Source organism: Phasianus colchicus, chromosome 3 (assembly GCF_987193195.1).
Source record: "Phasianus colchicus chromosome 3, bPhaCol1.hap1.1, whole genome shotgun sequence".
Classification (NCBI taxonomy): domain Eukaryota; kingdom Metazoa; phylum Chordata; class Aves; order Galliformes; family Phasianidae; genus Phasianus; species Phasianus colchicus.
In genome coordinates this window covers 64,714,620-64,736,068 of record NC_143438.1, presented here as the reverse complement: position 1 = coordinate 64,736,068, position 21,449 = coordinate 64,714,620, and positions in this window count along the sequence as shown.

Here is a 21,449-nt window from a genome sequence, read left to right as displayed (position 1 = left end):
CAGGAAAAACCATGGCTCTTGGTAATGCCTGGCCTCATCCTGCCAGGAACCAGTAAGTTAAAATGTGTGTCTTTCAGCTGAAATACTGAATGGGAGAAGGATGAGATCGCTAACGCTCAGAAGAGGGTGAAAAAGAGCAAGAATCTTGTACAGTGATTTCACACACACACACAGCTGCAGTGCTCAGTGTAATATTGCTTTAAACATGAAAGAGAACTGTGAACCATTATTTTTATGGTAGTTTTGTCCTGTTCCTTTTTGCTGTCAGTCTAGAAATTCAGTTTAGAGACACAGCTTAGGATAGGGATGCTGTATTTATCTAGATGCCTGTTAGAATCTTTTGATGCATAAACCCTTTTGAAAATCTGTCCATAATCCTAAGTACTCCATAGTATGTACTCCAGAAGTAGTACTCCAGAAGTATGATGGCAAAAGTTTTTTTTTTTCCTACTCCATTGTTGTATTGAGCTCACCAGTTGTCAATTAACTGTAAATGATTACAGCAATCATACATGCTTGTGGGCAAATCACAGAGCTCAGTTTCAGGTGTAAATGAAATCTGTTTTATGAAATATGTTCTTTTAAAGTACAAACAACTGCTTATCCTGAAAAATACTTTTTTTTTTTTTTTTTTTTAAGTTTAATAAACATTCTCAATAAAAGAGCTCGTTTGGTTTTCTTTGTTCTTCTTCTGCACAGATATGAGTTTCATGAGAAATGTATGCAACTAAGAAGTCTAAAGCAAATATATGATAAATTTTAATTTTAATGTTTAAACATCAACTGAAATAACTGAAATAATGTAAAATGTTTTCAATTACGAACTAAGGCTCTATTTTAAAAATTGGTTTCCATCTATCTGAACTGCACACAACTGTGTATCAGTCACATTCTGCTACACTAAGACAACATAGCCAGTAGCAATTGAGAAACACATTATACATAGCACTTAGTTCACCATGAAATTCTAGATGAGTTAATGACAGATAATGGCCTACAATTCATGTGTGACTTATTTTAGCAAATCTCACTGATACAGCAATTCAAGTGAACTGCATCAAGGCTGCACTAAGTATAATCAAATGGGCTTGCAGGAAAAAAAAAAAAAAAAATCAGCAAAAAATTACAAAACACTTAATAGAAAAGAAAGTGACATACTCAGAAGTCCCATGGAATCAGTACTGTCTCGCTGTTTTAACACATCTGTTCTATTAGCCTTTCCAGTGCAGTTTGTGGAGAAGAACTCAAGTGTCATGCTCCCAATTACCCTGCTCCTTACCCAAAGCTTTTGAAGTTGTTACAAAAACCTGCCCAGTATCACTGTCATGGCTGCCATCCTGACTGACACGGAAATGACATGTAAAAGGTACCTTTGCAAATCCTCTTACATCTTTCTAATTGGCTTACAAGATCCACATCCAATACTCATGATTTGGATGCACTATGGAGGTACCCAATAGATTTGCAACTGCAAAAAACTTCACTACCTTGTGAATCAAGGCCTTTCAAGAAGTCCTGGTGAAACAAACTGCACTGGGATAAGGCCTGGAAAGGGCAGCGGATCCTTGCTTCCTTCTCACCAGAACAGAGCAGGAGCTATGAGTTGTTTGCTCTCAGGATGGAACAGTCCTGAGAGAAGGAGGCAAGGAGCACAAAGCACCAAAAGGCCAGATGTGACAATCTGCTACTTTGGTGCAAGAGCATAACAAACATAGGATAGTGAAACAGATCAGTAAATATAAATCATTCAGTAGAAAGATCATTGAAATAATAACAACTTAAAATATCTACTTGTGAACAGTGTGCTAAAAACCATTTTTATCATGATAGTTCGTGATAACCTCCTCTGGAAATATCTAAAACAGGTGAAACAGAAAACATCCTTACGACAGAGCAAGAACAGTGGATTTCCAGCTCCTACTGCTGACATTCCCCATGGACAACAGAGCCAGTCTCCTTGCCACTGGGAGCACAGAAGTCAGTGTGGCCAGCTTGGGCTCTAGCTGGCAGCTCTCTCTGCAACTGCTAACAACTGAATCTGCGATAAGAAACTTCTTTAAAAATGAGAAATCCACTCCATGAACAAAAAGCCAATGGCATTCACAGATAATAGATGCTAGAGCATGGTCAATAAAAGACTAGAAACATGTCTAAGCCTTAATAACTGGTAATGTTCATTTATCCAGGAAGGTCCATTTTTATAGGGCATGTCTTGTTTCATTTTGATGGTGTCAGAAATACTAAAACAAAGAGAAGTAAAAATACACACACAGAAGACCAAACGTATCCTAGAAAAAAACAAAAAAAAAAATCTTTGGCTATGAAAAATACAAATAAAACATCTCGAAGTACGTGATCAGGCTCAAAAGGCATTGGAGTAAGGTTTGCCATAGGAAAACTAGCAAAAGTAGCCCATTTCGAAAACAAAACATAGCGTGAAGTATTTTCATCGTAATTTTGTTTTCTCGTCTATCTTTATTTACCAAATAGAAATACAAATTTGTGTAACTGTGTACATATAAAGACTTCCTCTGCAATTATATTGTTGCCACAATGCCTGAGCACATACTTTTTAAGTAATAAACACCAAACGTAATAACTATCTAAAGCTGATTTACTGATTTTATTCAATATTCATTCTTTTCATCTAAAAATAAATAAAAAGAACAGAAATATTACTGCTTTTCTACTACTTTCAGTGGCTCTGGTGGAAATCCACAAGTTCAGAGCTTTTTAGATTCATTTCTTAGAAGTTACATGAAGCTCGACATAAATTAGCTAATTCAAACAAATAAGAGCTCTAAAGAAATGTCAGCAATGATAGCAATGGCCACTTCTCAACAAGAAGAATGTACTTTATCCATACAAAGAAAATAAAGCAGAGTTGGAACTACCTATCAGCAGCAGTTTCCCTATGAGAAGTGTACATCAAAACTAATATACCATTTCTTCCAAGGCTTACTTTCACCTTCTTCACCCAAAGAATCATCTGTAAGAATATGTGTAAGAGTGCCCTCTGGTGATTATGTGCCTAAGGAATATTCTTTCATTATAAGGGCAAAGAGAACAAATCTGTGGCAGGGCTGATAAGTAATTCTGACAGTTTTGCAAACTAGATTCTGTTACCAATTCTCAAAAACAGCAGCGAAGAAATCAGGTATTTGCAACTGGTTTATGCCCATGGTTTTAAATGCAAATTCACATGAAGAAAGAGACAGTAGCCTTGACTAGGTTAAGATTTATGGGTGCTATAGACAGCACAGCTACTTTTATGGCTAAGAACGTAATAGATCCTAAGCAAACACTGATAAGTCCTCTATTCTCCTAAGAAGTATCCGCCCATCAAGTGTCCTGACACTGGAAAAACCCACAGTTTTGATAAGAATAAAGACAAGCTAACTGTAGAAAATCATTTCTTAAGTTAGCTGAAAACTTGCATCAAGAGTTTGGTGGGCAAGACCAGGGAATTCTTCCATTATTGTACAGTGATCACTGCACTTTCAATCCTACTGCAATAGATACATAAGCAAAACATATATAAACACATATATAAACACATGTTTTACATATACGTATTTACTGTGAGGGTGACAGAGCACTGGAACAGCCTGCCCAGAGAGGTTGTGGAGTCTCGATCTCTGGACGTATTCAAGACCCACCTGGATGCTTTCCTGTGTAATCTACTGTAGGGAGCCTGCTTTAGCAGGGAAGCTGGGCTAGATGATCCCCAGAGGTCCCTCTCAGCCCCTGTTGATTCTATATGATTCTGTGACGTATGCATATGTATATATACACATATAAAATTAAAATATTGGAGAGACTTATTATCGAGCAAAATTCTACTTTCACAAGATTTAAACCAACCAAGATTTTAAACCAACAAAAGATTCTGCAGTAATCAAAAAAAAAAAAAAAAAAAAAAAAAAAAAAAAAAAAGCTGATACGAAAGTACACTGGTTGAGGCCTGAAAATACCATTCTAGTCTAGTTTATTACCTCCTATCTGGGGTGAAACTAAGGGCAGATTTACTGGGAGTGTTATACTACCTCATTAGTACCTCCCAGTAATCACATATGCTCCTTCTCTCAAGGTACCACGGCAGTTACTTCTAGCCTCTGTAACATAACCTAAACCGCAGCGGTGTTCCTGTAAAGGCAGTAAAAATTAGGGAAGTTATCACAACTGTTTGTTTCTCTAATGTTTGTAAGAGATATAAGAGATTCTCATAAGAATAAGAAAGGGAACTTTATGAAATATTGTCCTAATAAACTTATCTTTTATAATGAGCCCTTTTCTCACTCATATTAAATACCCCTCACCACTCTCTGAACATGGTGACTAATTAACTTCATGTTTTTTAAGAAAGGAACCTGGCAGTCCCATGGGGTTGTTTAACAAATAACCAGCTATCCTCTGAGGATTCTAAAGAATCACTTCCAGCCAACTTTTTTTTTTTTTTTTGGCCATATATAAATACTACTAAGTTGCAGCAACAAGTAAAGGAGGAGGAAAGAGCTACAAAAATTAGATCAAAAAACAAAAAATCAGATTCTTTATTATTTTTCATTATTCATATAGCTCATCAATCAATCAATAGATCATCATGATTTTTCAGTACTCAATCCATTTACTGTAGTTACTGTGATGGTTACACTGGACATTGTAGGCCCTGTTTACAGTATATGGCTCTTCAAAAAGCATTTGCTTCTTCTAACAACACCTGAAAAACATCCAGCTATCTGCTTACCCAAAACAGGGGCACTGGTACTTTTCAAAGAGGACAAGTTAATTCATTTTGTAGAATCACAGAATCCCAGGATCATAGAATCATAGAATACTCTGAGTCAGGAAGCACCCACAAGAATGATCAAGTCCTGGCTCCACAGAGGACCACCCAAAAACCAGATCATATGACAGAGATGCTTCTTGAACTTCAGCAGCTTGGTGCCATGACCACTGCCCTGAGGAGTCTGTTCCATGCTCATCACCTTCTGATAAAGAACCTTTTCCTGATATCCTAATTCAACCTCCCCTGACTGAGCTCCATGCCATTCCTCAGGTTCAGCCTGAAAAAAAAAAAAAATGGAGCAAGTAAACTCCCCTTCTCCACAGGTGGAAAATGAAGTCAATTTATTTTGGCAAATGAAGAAGGGAAGGGGCTGTGAAAGTCAGGTCTGCAGTAGAAATATTAACTTTGCTGATAATACTTTTAAAAGCACTAACGGTCCTAGAGCAAAGGCTATCTTTTATTATGCCAGCAAACAGCATTCAGCCTCATGAGGCTAACAAGCATCAGTGTAACATATGGAAAACCTAGTGGTGGTTGAGACTAGTCTGGGGTTTGCTCTGACTTTTAAACTTCCGAATATTTTTGTACAGTTCCATAGATATTTCTAAATTAAGGCAGATTTCAACAAAAGACTTTAGCCAGCAGCAAAATGGAAGAGTGAAACTGCACTGTAAGATGGCACCATTTGAGGAGGTAGAGGCGTAAGATGTAGGTACAGCCACTCTGCTCAGTGCTCCTCGCTGGTGAAGGAACTGCGACCTGAAAGTGCTTTGCTGAGAATGTGGTTATTTTGTGCCATGTTAATCATTTTAATAGAATGGGGGGAAAAAAAAACAACATAATCCAGAGTAGCTGTGAACAATACTGCATAGCAATTCAGTAGAAGTAATGCAGAACTCTAAAAGCAATCAAAACGCAAATATGAAAAAACAGAGTTCTGTAGAAAATCTTAGCTAACTGATAAAAAATGTCAAATTTGTTACAGTTATCCTATGTTTTAAATCGACGTGACCTGACCGTAATGGACATTTGTTCAGATAGTAAAAGCAAAAGCACACACACAAAAAATATCAGAAATACTGTTCTGCTTGGGGTTCAGCCCAGGCTTGTCCCACTCGCTACAAGCTCCGCACTCGCTGGGGCAAACTCCCTTGAGTGCCGCCAAAGCTATGCCAACTGTTCTCTCCCTGAGCATTGTAAAAGAGTCAAAGGAAGCTCTACTGAAATTAAGTCCTTATTAATCAAAGGCAAAATAATTCTCTCTCTTCCATCACATCAGAGAGTGGGGAGACAGTTACTCAGGAAGCGGAGAGCCCTGGCAGCCCTCCCGGCTCTTTGAGCTCAAAACAGTACAGCTCTGACAGTGCTGCGGCATGGGTGCACCGACCCGACTTTAAACTTCTGTTCACAAAGAGGTAGTTCACGTGTCTTAGATCAGTCACAGCTTGCCCAGTGATTCTAAAGGAAAAAAGGAGGGAAAATAAATATACTATTGTTCTAGATTTAAAAAAAAACAAAAACAAACAAAAAAAAAAAAACAGAAAACAGATTTTTTAAGTGCTACTGATTTTCCTCTGCATTCCTATATTACAAACTGCTCTGACAGTAATTCTGCATAGTAAATAAAGAAAAAAAAATTCACTCTAATCAGATAAACTTATAATACCTTATACTTATGGCTCTTGTGTTACCTTGGCAAAAATGAACCCTGGTTTGGCTCCTCCAGTCTGTAGGATCGCACTATTACATATCTTTCAACATAAAGTTACAAGAAAAAGAGAGAAAAATACTTTTTTCTATTTCTATCAAGTTTTTATAATGTCTAGGTTTTCCATCTCAACTGTTCTTGTTCAAACTAAATCTAGTTCACGAAAAAATCCCCACCTCATTTCCCTGAGAACCTACTTATTTTGTCTACCTCAACAACCAAGCTACTCTACCTTGTCATTTCAATTTTCACATATTTTCTCTTTGTGTATTAGTTCTTTGATTCAATGAAATCTCATCTCCTCAGCCCACTGCCATAAACTACTGTCCGGAACAAAGCTCTCTCTCAAATTCAATCTCAAACAAAATGAAAAAGAGAAAATCACAAATGAGAAAGTGGACTACAACCAATCCTATGGGTCCCATTCTCTCAAGGTCTGCAAGCTATTTTCCTTCATCAAGTAAACCTGAACTACGGGAAGGTACTATCACCTCTCTCATTGCTGAGTGAGAATGTGTTAATAAAAACAAGATCTCCTTATGGGGACACTGGTGTGTCAATGTTAATCACTGATTTCACTGAAATACACTAGTTGATCTCAAAAGTGATTTCCAGATGAAAGACAAACAGCTGAAAGTGTGTTTGAATAAATCAAAAAGCAGGTTTGTCACACAAATCTGTGGAATTACTGTGGAATTACTAGTGCTAACCTACGATTACAATAAATATTAATTATGTATGTAATGGTAACACCTAGAAACCATTTGTGCTCATTTGAGTCTTTCCTGAGATATTTAACAGCCCCAGTAAGCAGGATAACAAGTGAAAGCTTCACTTTTATGTTGTCATATTCTGCACAAAGAACTGACCTGTGGAGGGTCTCTGTTTAAAGAACCTTTAGATAGGGAATAATTTTTTTTTTTTTTCAAAATTTAGGATATTTATTGCACTTTCTCATACTGCCTTTTAAAGGGTTTGTAATTTCTTTCTTCAGTTCGGTGCATGTGCTTTTTCTCCACTTTATATGCCTCCAACAGCTTTTGTACAGAGCCCCACCTGCTCAAGCCTCCCCAAGAGAGCTGTAATAGCTGTAACTCATAGGACTAGATTGTGAAGCTTTTCCTTCAAAAGAAAATCTGGAAAACACCAAAAATAAAACACTTATGTAGCAAACATTTATAAATGCTGGAATTCAGCCCCTACATGTGAACTTCCAAGTTAAAAGGATTGGGCAAAGAAAATTTATCAAGGTTCTCTAAAAGTGAGAAAATTCTTTGTCACATAATGGTGCCTGTAATTTTTGCAATCAAGAGTAAGTAGTTGTCTATATCCATGCTGTGCCATTGTTGAGGTACAAGCCGTGCAATTGCTTCAACAGAATTACATGCAAAGTTAGCACTGAAATAAAAAAATGTTTCACACAATGATTGTGAATTTAGTAAAAATGGTGGGATTCATTTTTTTTCCTTCTTTCACAGTGATTTTAAACCAGTGTAACCCAATTAATTGAACTTCATGAGACAGCAACAGTCTGCAGAATTGGTGCTAATGATTCCCCCACGCCACATGATAGCAGTGACGTATTAGTAACAGCATATTCTAGCTCAATGCAGATGTTCCTAGAGCCTGGTGACTATTGAAACAGTTTCACTTTGCTGAAAAGCAATACTTTGAATTCTTTATTCAGCTGCAAATCGGATGTGTTATTAATAAAACTGTTCTGACTTCTTCAGCTGAGCTTTTAAAAAGCTAGCCTACAGTTAAAAACTGCTAGCATTTCCCCATGATTTTTCAGGGTATTACCTCATTCTTATCAGATTTACTGTGGTGTGATTTCATAAGTGTGCATATGTTATAGAATGAGACTTTAATGAACTTGGCAACCTACAACATATTAAAAGTAACCTTCTAACTCGCAGATACATATATATACAACCTTTGAAATGCACACACATTTCTCTAAAGCCTTCAATATTCCCATTGCTATATTGGAACATAAATCTCTTGTTACTACTTTATCTGTGAAACACTCATTTTTCATGCCTCAGCATTTTGTTTTCTACTAAGCAGAGAATCCAGCTTCTGTGAAGTCCTGCAAGGCTCACTTTTGTCCCCCCTGTTCTGTTCTCATCTTACTACTTCCTAAGCATCAGATGTGAGGTCATCAGTCACCTCTAATCTTAACCACTACAGCAACTTTAGTGATGCTTATCTGCAGACATTTTAACACTTCTTAGTGTATCTCCTCCTCCATGGTTCCCATTGTTAAGTTCTAGGCTTGCTCTTACTCTTGGCTTCCTAGGCCAAAGCTTGAGATGCACCCAAACAAATAATCACTTTCATTATCTGCTCCTTCTGACTGTTCCTTCTAAACTGCTTGAATATTTCATAATCTCATCATTGACCTGCTTCTTCTCCTCCTACATCTCATCTGCAGACTGCCTGCTGATTCCTGCAACATTCTCTGTATATAAAAATTTCTTTGGCATACAGCCAGATCATGCCTTGCTTCCCCTAAAATCATGAGGCAACAGCTTACTCAGAAACCCAGTGCTTACAATGAAGAATTTTGCAGCCTTTGTCCCTTTTCAAAGATGTCTTGGACTGCCCTGCTCAGTAGCTGCTAGGATTGATGTCTGAACTGTGGTATTCCTGACACAGACACCCCAGGTGCTGGAGGCCAGTCACCTCATTTCATCTCTTCCAAACAATGACGTGGGAGAGCAGAGTCCTTGGAAATACTCCCTACATCCATCTTCACCAAATTCCTCATCTTGATACTCATCTGTTTTCAATTCAGTTACATCTCCTTCTGCCCTAAAGCCAAGCTCTCCAGCCCGACAGATGTACAGATCATAATCCATCCTCCAATGCACAGAATGATGCATCTGCTCCTCCCCCAAGAGCAAGCAACAAAAAAAAAAAAAAAAAAAGAGAGAGAGAGAGAATAAAATTCCTCCAATGTTCTCCCTCACCCAAATATTTGCTTGGAAGAAATCTACAGCACCAGAAGAAGAACACAGTATGTCACATTTTCTGATGCTGTAACTGCTAACCATGTTTAATATGCAGCCAGCTGTTTAACTCCTGTCCACCAGCAAAAGCTGGTGAGTTACTCGAAGACAAACAAAAGCAAACAAACAAACAAATAAAAGCAAACAAACTCCAAATACACATACAGAAGCCACACATATATAATCAGCCATTAGCAAGACCAAGACATATATAGCACTAGTGCCTAAAAAAAACTCACGATTATCTTGATTCAGCTAGGGCAAGGCAATTCTGCAGAAACTGGAGTGCTACATTCAAAATAATAGAGAAAAATGTAAAATGCTACCAGTCAAGTTCATATAAATGATTTGCAGTTTTGCTTACATAAAAATGTGCATACTTCTCCTTGTTTACAGACACACAGAAAATTTGAAATAAACTGTTAGAACACAGGTATCAACACCGACAGAGTATGTATGAAGTTTAAACCTCTCAGCATGGGACACAAGATACAGTAAGAAAATAGCATGAAACTCAAAGAAAGTACTTGGGAAATAGATAAAAATGTGGGATACTTTCATGAATTAAAACTAACTTGGCTTTGTAATATATCTAACTAAGCCTTCATTTTTTAGCATAGAGATTACATATGAGACACTATTCTGAGGTGTTCTAAGCCAAGTTCCTAGAAACCAAAGAATTTGAAATCTGTTTTGCTAGGACCTAGTCTAGTCAATCACTTATTTTAAATCTCATATTTTTATTTGAAATAAAATTCTTTGTTAAGAATCTATCTCATAAATAAATAAGTATATAGGTGGATAAATAAATAAATACTTCTGCCTTTATTTTGATGGGGCCTGTACTGAAAAAAAGATTTTAGAACAGCAAAGAGCTTGCTTAATAGAGGCAACTAAAATTCCTAAATACTGACTAAATGTGGAAAACAAATATAGTAAAAAATAATTATAAGCCTTAATAATTGTTTAATAGAGAAACTGTTAAAAGGTTTTGTTGTTTTGGTCATATACTAATAACTTTATTAAATGCTTTGTTTCAGAATGCAAGTTGAAGATTTGTATGACTCACAACCAACCACAGAACATATGCATTCATCCCAGTTCAGTATCTAAAGTAGAGATACTTTAGTTACTAACTGGAAGATATATTTTTGTACGTAAGTCTCTCTATCTTTTTTTTATTGTGTGTCTCTTACAGTTCCACTATAGTTACAGTGACTTTAGAGTCTAGGTCATCTGAAACAGCTGATACTAGATCTGACCAAAAATGAAAAGGAGATACAGAAAGAAGACAAAGAAGATATCTCTGCTCTTTATCACACCAAATCAAAACTCTATATGGAAAACGTCTTCCCCAAAAGTAAAGGATTCCTTCAAGCAGCAACCATTAGCAAGATGCAGATTTTTCTTGCTATCTGAGAAAATGTATCATCTCATCCCAGGTTACAAAATATGTTGGATTCTTTATCTAGCTAAGAACATTGAAGCATCTGTAAGGGTCCAGATTCACAAGATGTAGTTGTGGGTACATATATCCTTGGTGGAGAAGTATGCCGCATCAGCCATTTTCAAGATTTCCATCACACAAGCCAGGGCTCCCCACAGTTTCTACTGCCAGTTGTACTGGTCTGAGGTGGAACAGCTCTTAAACTGAGAAACAAAGAAGCTGTATTCACAGTGATTTCCTGGAGCACATTGGCTTTTCAGGTTTGAATAATGTGTTTAGTTCTTAACAGTAGCTTCTCTTCAACTAACTTCCTTTGCACAACTAATGGAATAACGTTTATCAGGAATGTTTTTCCTTCATGACCTTGCGCATACAGCTGAGGCTTAACTAGCACCTTGGTGGCTTGAGTTGCTCTGCTCTGTAACGATGTCTTCCTTACTGTCGTGGAAAGCAAGAAGCTGGCCTTACAAATTCAAAGCTGTGAAATGAATCATAAAGGATTTTAAAAATTTGCTGCAGACTCATATATATGTTCTCCTGACCAGCCAAATCTGTATTCATCTGCTACCCAACAAGGATTTGCTTTTCATACATGTGTCTTAATTTCAAAATGCCCATTCATGTTCTATGGTACTGGAAACTTAAAAACACTCACCAGGAGTGGTTTTCATTTTCAGATTTTTTCATACTTTTAGCTTCATATACATACTGGGAAATAAATTACTTGACCTAGTAGATGAAACTATGATAAAATTCAACCATAAAGCTTCGTGATAACAAAATTAATGATGAAAATTTTGTTAGAATTTGAATTCCATTCTCAAAGTCTGCAACCTATTTAGCACTTCCTTGCCCCTGAAATGTAAGCCTATTTCTTTAAAATTTCCCATATTTTCTCCATTATTAAGAAGGTCTTTATAAACTTGCTATTGGAAAAGCTGCTGTAGATGTTTGTTCTGTGTACCACTAAATAACATGATGTTAAAAACAAGAGGCGAGTTGCCCTCTGTCAATTTTTGAGCAGGCAAACACATCTATGGTTACATAGCCACCACCACAGCTCACTCTTCTCGGCAAGAAATGAAATGAATAGTTTTTTCAGATGGAACGACATACAGAGGTTGCAATACTCTACAACTTCAGCCTCAGTTCTCCCCAGAAATGACCATTCCTTCCCACATTTAACGCAGGCATATATCCAAACCTCAGCCACTGACACGCAGCATCAAGCTACCAGCAGCCCTGTATCGGGCAACTGAAGCTACTATCTCACCTCAGTTATGGACAAAGATTTGTATTCTGCTGGCACTAATGGGGACAATTACATTTAAAATACGTGGAAGATGAGGTGCACAAGCAAATGGCGCTTATATCTTAAATTGCCTTGGTTGTTTTGGTTGAGCCTGGAAACGTAAATGAAATGCATCAGGAAACTTGCATTTTTTCTTCTCCAAAATTATTTACCAGCAAACAAAGACATTTGAATGAAACATGTGAAATTGGCCTGGGGAGATGGCTCAAACTAAACCTGTGCTCATTAAATAGAGCATCTCTATTTTTTTCATGCACTATGGACTGTTCATTCCTGGGAGCTGAGGTTCCGCTCATCCCAGTTACATTCTACTCTCAATGCAAAATAACAATACTAAGGAGGTTCAGGCTCTGAGAACTGCTTCTTATTAAATTCTTTTTCTCTTCAATCCATTTACACCAAAATAGCCCTAACCAACCAATCAACAAACAAAAAAAAACTCACAAAACTAGCTTAATACATCTGCAATTAGCCTAGTGCATTTTACAATTTTACAACTAAAACTGTTTACCCTAATCCTAAAAACGCTTACCCTAAATTTACCTAATACCTAGCTTATTTTGCTCTTCAGGAAAATATATTTTTGAAAATGGTTTTTCTTTTATATGATATTGCTATTTACTGCTGTCCACGTAAGCCTGGGCATCAACTCTAAACTCTTAATGATCTAGAAGATTCTGAAATGGAGAAGGAGAAATCTCATATTCAAACTGAGGGCCTTTTTTTTTTTTTTTCTAATTAATTTTTTTTTTTTTCCAATTGATCACAGCTAAAATTGTTCATGTTAAAACAATCAAATCTAAAGTTCTGATAGACCAAGTTCTGACATTCCAAAATTTATGTTAGACCAAGCTCTAGCATTTCAAAACCAAACTAAATGAAAAAGAATTGTCTCTTCAGTCTCCCCAAAGCACTTGTTAAAATGACTTGTTTAAAATTAACGTAGAAAGTCGCAGAAGCTAAAAGAGACAAATAATTAGAAAAAAAAAAAAAAAGAAAGATAAAAACAATAATATAAGACAAGACGATGTTAAACATGAACTGAAACAAAAGGCTTAAAAAACATTAAAGACATTAAAATGTAGATCCTATTTTAATATTTTAGATTTGGACATTGAAGCTGGGAATGTCACTTTTCTTCCAAAAGGTAAGAAAGATATTAAGTACGGATAATACGTACCTGCTGCGTAGATAGCATCTACCACCAAAGTCAGACCTTGCAATAAAACCTGTATCTTGTTTCGTAAGTAAAAAGCCAAACTCCATATTTCCATTTCTGTGATGACAAAAGAAGTGCACATCAAATGGAAACTGCCCAGAAGTTGCATGAAACTACATATGTATAGTCGATGCCGTACAAGATCTCTGTTCAGACTGTCAGTGTCACAGTGCGGCTACCAAACGGCCCAACAGAAGACCATTTTCAACTTCTTTAGCAGACGGAGCAGGGGAGTAATTAACAGGTATTTAGCAATATGGTAAATGAAATTCTATCAATTATCATAATTACTCTGAACTGCAACAGCAGGCACAAGCCAACACCTGACTACAACTAACAAGTGCAGAGAGAGGAGAGTGAATGTTTATCAGTGTGCAATCACCACATGGACAACATCTCAGTTCTCTGAGTCATCTCTAGACCTCTGCAGAAGGAATTTTGTCTGCCAGTGTAATGTCACTCTGACATTTCCTTGCAGAAGGAATAAATACTATTATCCTGAAGAGCATATCAAAAGACACTGTCTGAAAGACACTTTCGGGTGCAATTCTGAAACTGGCATTATGAATAAGTCATTACAGTCATCAATTTCAAAGCAACAAGAAGAAAAATCTAGCTGCAAGAAGCACACTATGTGCCTGTGAAACATGAGGAAATGTGTCGGTTGCCATGAAGAGTTTTCAAGTACATGGAAGAGCTCCGAGAGCATAAACTGATCTCACTCCTTGTCTGGTGCCGATACTTTAAACTTCAGCAGCCAACGAACAAATGTCATGTTTAACAAAGAAATGGAGAAATTCTAAGATCTGCCTAAATTTCTGCCTATTTTGAATAACAAGCAGCTGGTTACTTCTGAATGCATTACCAAGCTGGTGTAGCAGAGAAACCCCGTACAAAAATGACATGAAGAAACATTTCTCACTGCAACTCTGCCAGAGATACACTAAAAATCCAACCTGAATTGTATTTTCCATTGCATAGACACAAAACTTAGTCTTGGGTGCAGTTCTGAGAATTTATCTCTCAAAGCCCCCCTCCCACCTATTCCTAATTTCTTTGTTTGGGCAGGCATTGTCTTAGGGCAAATGTTGCCATGCTAGAAATAGAGACAGAAAACAGCAGTATTTGTACAGGTCTATTGTGGTTGGATTCACAGATAAGCAGGAGGCAAAGAAAATTCACACAGCATCTTGTGTACTGCTACTGTAATGTATGTCCTTGTTGCTTGGATACCTCCAGTGAATTACCAAGCAGGGGTGCGAGTTTCTTTCCTAGCTGGTATTAAATAAAAAAATCTCAACGTACCGCTCTGTAAGAGGTAGAAGATGCACATGGAAGCTTCCTGAGCGCTTGCCCGCCAAGTGCCATAAAAAGACAGATCGAGCCATGAGAATTTTAAATCTTGTGGGTTGCTGCGCCATGTTATGAACTAGATCTCATACAATTCATCACCCAAGTTACAAAAAAATAGTTCAAGAACTCAAAATAATGAATTCTGTCATTTCCAATAGAAGTGTGAAGGGAGAATTATGAATGAACCTTTTAAAACACGTATGTGGAGGGAGATTGCCCTTCTACAAAATGAAAGCAGCAGGCTTCTATTTAAATGGTCCAATCCTGAAACCGAGACCTTTCATTTTCAATTAACTTAAATTGACAATTGAGAAAGGTTTGAAAATGTTGTTGGAGCCTTTCACTTTGATAGATCTCAGCTCTGACATTGCACACAGCATTCTGACCTGATTTTTAGGGTGTGCTGTTTTAAAATTGAAAATTCGAAAAGAATTTGATTCAATCAAAGCTGTTGCAAGGCACTCAAACATCTTAATTTGTTAGTAATGCATTTCCCATATTTTCTCATCATATGTTATATAATGCATCGTTCATTAAGGCACATTAAAACCTAAGAACCATGCCTTTCTATAATGTATTAGAGCAACATTTTCCTTGCAAAATTAAATTCTATCACAGAACATATTACCATTTACAAAAGGCAACAACGGCAAACATAAAAACCTTTACATATATTCTAAAACAGCCTACTTTACCAAGCTACAATACTGAAATAATGCAATTACCCGGTACTGCGTCCCTCTTATCAGCTTGATGCAACTTAAGCAAAACAAGCTAATTTTCAATCTTAATGTCATATTGCGAATTGCTTTGGTCACTTTTGAACACACAAAGGGAACAAAAGAAAGACTTCTGAACAGCTGAAACACTTCACTTAGATAAAAATTTAATTAATCAAGCCAAATACGGACCTTTAAAATCCTTGAGAAAAGAAACAGAGATCTCCCTGAATGGGAATTGCCCCCAAATCAATTAATAGATGGAGCACACTGCCCCTGCTCTTCAATAGATATAAAAATGTAATTGGCTCAGCTCAGAACCACATGGTCACCACGATTGAGTCTCAAATCACTTGTGAATTTGTTCTGTTACAATACATGTAATTCCCAAATAAACAAACAAAATTTGATTAATTTTCCAAAACTTCCATCACATTTGGAATCTTTCCAGTATAGAGCATGCAAGTGGAGGGTGGGCTGCTACATTAATGACCTTGGTTTTTTTTCAGGACATCTCTTCATACGAAGAATACTGTGAATATTGTTTAAAGTAATGTTTTGATTCTTGTAGCCAACAAAAAGCCTATGAAAACTGATGTTTGTGATGCAGATTTGGAAGTAATGGGTTGTATGTGCTGGACCCCATTTTTTCAACTCAATCCTAAAGAGAGTGAAGACAGAGCAGAAACAACCTCTTGCAGTACTGAGTCCATAAACACCTGCTACGAATTCCGCAGCAAAGTTCGGAACAGAAGCCATGTCAAGCATGATGACTAAATCCTGTTCTTGCATCTTTTCAGTTTTTCAGTAAACACACACCAAATCCTATTTGATTCCAAAATTCAACTTTGGCCTATTCTGAAGGAGTGAAAGCAGCAAAGACATGTTTATCCCACAAGACCTTTTGTAAGGAGCTAGTCTGGCTCTACTTTAGTGATGTGTGCAAAAGAGCAGTAAGTATCACTTGACTATCCAAGGAATTAGATATTGCCAGGCCTCAGGAATTCCATTTTCTCCAGTGTATCTCCTGTGTTCTTCATTGGTGGGAGGCAGGACAGAAAGCAGTGCTACCTCGATGCCAACTACATCTTTGGCCGTTATACTGCATACTGGTACTTAGAATAGCCACTTGGAAATTCAGGCTGGATCTCTGCATTGTCCTGCTTTTACATTAATGCCACTAAATGCAATTGTTTGGAAAGGAGATACTCCTCTAATTATATAAGTTGCAGAGAAAGCCACGCTTTGTGGTAAGCATTTAGTTTAGCAAAACAAAAAATCTAGGTTCAAATGCTTGAGCTGCTAAAATGAGTACAAGGTAATGGCATCCTTAACATGACTAATGCCTGATTATACTTTTTTGTATGTACGAAGTGACCCTCAGTCTGCCCAGTGTACTTCAGTAAGAGAAACAGGGATAGGGATAGGGAGCTGAGCACTGGATGATGGAAAAATATACATATATATATTCTGTTCTCTTCTCAGTGTTTTCCAAACTGAAAGATAATGACAAGTGTGAATTGATCTTCAACAGAACACTGTAAGCATTTTGTCCCCTTTTCCTTAGCATATGACAAGAAAAAGGAAAGAAGAATGACATGGTTGATGCACAGTTTGTAATATTTGAAAACCATCTGTGTGTGTATATATATATATATATATATATGCCTCTATGTAAGCTGTGAGAACTGCTGTTCTTAAGGAACATGGAGAATTCCAAAGCTGTTTGTAGTTCCATTCAGCACACAGAAGAGTCAAAGACTTGGAGAGCTGGGAAGCATGGTCAGTTCTACACATGGAGCCAATTTTAACAAACACAAAGGCAGTAACAAAGATGTCACCTTCAGTTATTCTAGTGTCTTTATAATGTGGATGAGAAGTCACCATAAACCAAAGTACATGCCTCATTGTACAAGGAGTGGCCTACAACAAGGAAGGTCGGACACAACACAACCATACTTCCTTACAGAATATTGCTTTAAAGTACCACTACCATTGCAACCTACTGCATTTTGCTGAAAATGCTGGACTATGTCTCCCACTTCAGCACACGGGAAGTTGGATTTAGGCTGAAGTGCAGCATCTGAAAGTTAGCTTTCAACAAAGCTACAAGGAGGCCTGTTTTGCTGCACCTGCTGTGCTGGGGCAGTGTGCTGGCAGCACTGCTGGATCTGCCTGAAAAACTGTTCCTCAGCCCTCATGTTGCTTGGGCCTTTTCATGTTTATATACATAATCGTTTCATGTTTACATGTATAATCATTGTTTTTTCCCGACAGGAAGTATTTCAGGATTCTTCACCGGGGCACACCGCTGGGCCAAGAACTATTAGTAGGAGCAGCCTCACAGTAACAAATCCACCTGCTGCACAAGTCACTGTGAGGGCGGGGCCGAGAAATTAATACAGAAAAAAAAAAAAGAAGAAGAAGGCAGTCGGAAAATGCTTCTAAACCCGATGCAAAGTTGTAACCGGCGCTGCCAAAGCTCCGCAGACGCCTGCACAGCGCCGGAGCGGGGCCGTGCCCGCCGGCTCCCACGTCCCCGACCCACGGCCGCAGCGGCAACACACCCCGCCCCGGGGGCCCGAGGCTGCGCCCAGCGTGCGGCGTGCTTCTGCGGAGCGGCCCGCGTGCCGACAACAGAGACACGTGACTAGACGTATTTCTTTAGGGGGAAAAAAAAAAACAAACACACAAAAATGGATGTATGTAATCGAACCCCCACCCTCTCCCCCTCCTTCCCACCTCCGCCCTTCCCCAGTCCGGCTCTGCTGTCCGCTCTCCCGCCGGCTGGGCAGCGCTCCCGGTCCGCACGCCCTCCTCCAGCCGCCGGGCCGCCCCTCGCCACGCTGCCGCCAGCCCCGGACTTACCGGCGGGGCCGCGCCGTCTCTCGGCCTCCGCGGCGCGCTCGCGGCTCAGGGCGGCGGCATCCCCCGAGCCGGTCGCCTCCCCGCACCCCCCGCTTGGTCCCGGCGCTGCGCTGCGTGCCTCTCTCGGTGCGGCCGGCACCGTACGCTGTAGCGTGGAAGAGGCGGAGGAGTGTGCGTGTGTTTATGTGTGTGTGCAGAGGGAGAATTAACTTTGCTCAATGGCGACAGGGCAGCAGCCTCAGCCCAAGCATCAGATCGATTTACTAAACAAACGTGGGTGGGGATGTTAAACAGTAACCAGCAGCTTCAATGAAAACTGAAAGCTGCTCAGCTGCTGGGTGGCCCTGCGCACACTCCGCGCCCCGCAGGCTGCCGTGCGAGGCGCTCCCGGCCCGTCTCGGCTCGGTTCGGCCCGGAGCACTCTGGCGGGGCTCCGCCGCCCGGCTCCGCACCCCCGGGGCATCGGCCCAGCGGCGCGGCCTGCGGGCAGCGCGGGGGAGGTGCGTGCCCAGCGCCGTCTGCGGGCGGCATCCGCTCGGGCCGCCCACGGCACTGCGCTGGGGAAACGGAGCAATCCGGCACTGCCCCGCTGTGCCCCCGCGACCACTGCGAACGTCCTGTTCCCTGCCCTAGGTCGGTGGACCTCTCAGCGCCGCGCAGGTCGTGACACAAGGAAGTGTTTGTAAAATAATAATTGTCATTGTCCTCCACCACGGCACAGTCAGACTCGAAACAATAATTAACGCTCGAACCGTGAGATCACCGCTCACACCCGCGGAGGCATCGGGAAGGGAGCGGGTACCTGGGGCTGTGTGTCACCGCCACCCAGGGTGTCCCTGCGGTGTGAAATAGAGCGGGAGGTGCCACGCGAGAGGGAAGAAAGTGCCCGCGGAGCGCCCGGCCTGTGCGCGTCCCGCAGCGCGCACTGTGTCGGGATGTGAGCGGCACTCGAAGGAGCGGCGCAGCGAGGGTCATGCGTTGAGATTGGGGAGAAAAAGAGATGAAAAACGTTCTTTTCCTCTGGCCTCTGTGATTGATGGGTTTCTCAGCGTGGAGCTCAGCTCTGCGTCCTCACCGCGGTCCCTCGCCGTGCCGCTTGATCTCGTTACGGAGGCCGATGCCTCGTTCCCTGAGCTCACCCGTGGAAGCTGCGGGTTCGCTTTCCAGGGGCTTTCGATTGTCACTTGGAGGGGACAAAGAGAATTCCGCTTAGCAATTCCCTCCGTTACGAAACATTAAATAATCATTGCAAATAATTGCCCCGTAGCCACAGGGCCTTCCGGTGTTATCACAGACGTGGGTTTTAAGAGGCCAATAAAAGTCGCCGGGGAAGCTGTTCCCGAGGAGCGCTGCCCGTCGCAGGTGAAATACCGCGGGCAGGGGCAGCGCTGGCACTGACACACGCGCGCTGCTGCGGCTCGGAGCGCTCCGCGGGAGCGAATGGCTTAAAAGCGGCCGCCACCTGCGTGGGGTCGGCTTTCACCTCGCTGCTGGGAATCTCGGCCCGATGCAGTGGGCACGAGCACTTTGCTTAAATGAACAAAAAGCGTTGCTCCATCATTTCTTTGCTATTCTAATGAGAATAAAAAATAACCTAATTAAGCCATGTGGGACCCTATGTTCACCCTCATTTCTAGACCGTGAGGAGCAATTTGATGGGTTGGGGACATGGGGGGCTCTGTACTTCGGTTCCGGACCCTCCCTCGTGTCCCAGCGCACTTAATTCTTCTCCCTGCGGGAAAGGTTCTGCCTCGTACCAAAGCAAACAGCCCGCAGGGTGGGAAATAGGGCTTCTTTCCCATGCAGGGAATATTTGCGCCTATTTCTCATCACATAAGGCCGCGTTTGATGTAACCTTAATGTAACTAGTGCCTTTCATTTTGACACGAGCGTTTCCTTAAACACCGTTTATGAAGTGGTTGCCTCTTTTAGTTACCAGCGGCGTTTTTGAGTTACAGTCTGGAGGTAACACCGAGTCCCTCGCCAGTTTCGTCGCCGCCAGGGCTACCTCTAAGGCAGCGCTTCCACGTGTCACCTCCGCGGTAAAACCACGCGGCTGTCCAAAGAAGCCCGGAGCCACCCGGTGCCTCTGGAGCCTCCTCTGGTTCCCCCTCCCCCCCGCCCCCGCATAGGGCTGCGGCTGCGGCCAACTCCATTCCCCCTGGCGAGGAGCGGGCAGCAGGAAGGCGCAAGGCAGCCAAGGGAACCCTGTGGCCAGCATCCCGGGGCAGGCAGGGAGGGGGCTGCCCCTTTGCCCACCGCTCCTCTGCATCCTCAGAGCCAAGGTGGGGAGATGGAAGTGCGGGCAGCGGATCTACGCAGCTTTTCTCAGCGGAGATAACGAATATTTCCAGCGCTGACCTCCAGGGGGAAGCCCCAGACGGTACAGCTCCTGTGCAAATTTTGAGAAGCCCCTCTGAGCGCTTGGCCGTGGCCGGAGACCCTGGCTTACTGACGCAAGGCACTTCCCGGCCACCTGTGCCAGGCTCTGCCCTTCCACACCCGCTCCGGGCTGTGACCTACGGGGCGGACGCCCGCAATGTATTTGGGGACAGGACGAGGGGAGCTACAGGCCAGGAAAAGGGGGGTGCCCCCCATCTACAGCCCGCCCGGCCACCGTCGCTCCATCCCGGTATCATTAACCCGCGGGTGAGGCAACTGTTTGTGTGCCTTCGTTCCCTTTCCAGGGCTGCTTTTTCCCTGTTACTGATCCATCCCTCGTAAATCATTTATAGGAACCGGGAGCTTCTCTCCTCGCAGGAGCTTCCCTCGAAAAACTTTCCCATCTTCAGGCGAGCGCCTTTTCTTTGTGAACGCGAGTAACTGATAAAAGACCCCAACGCGCCGTCAGACACCACCTAAACGGCTGCCGGGAACTGCAGTCACCGCGGGTCACGGGGCGCTCCTGGCTCGAAAAGCGCAATACAGGAAACGATCAGGACCAAACCGGTTTAAAGAAGCAGCTAGTTTTATGTGGTTACCTGAGACCATAAATGGGAAACCTGCTCCAATTTTACAGG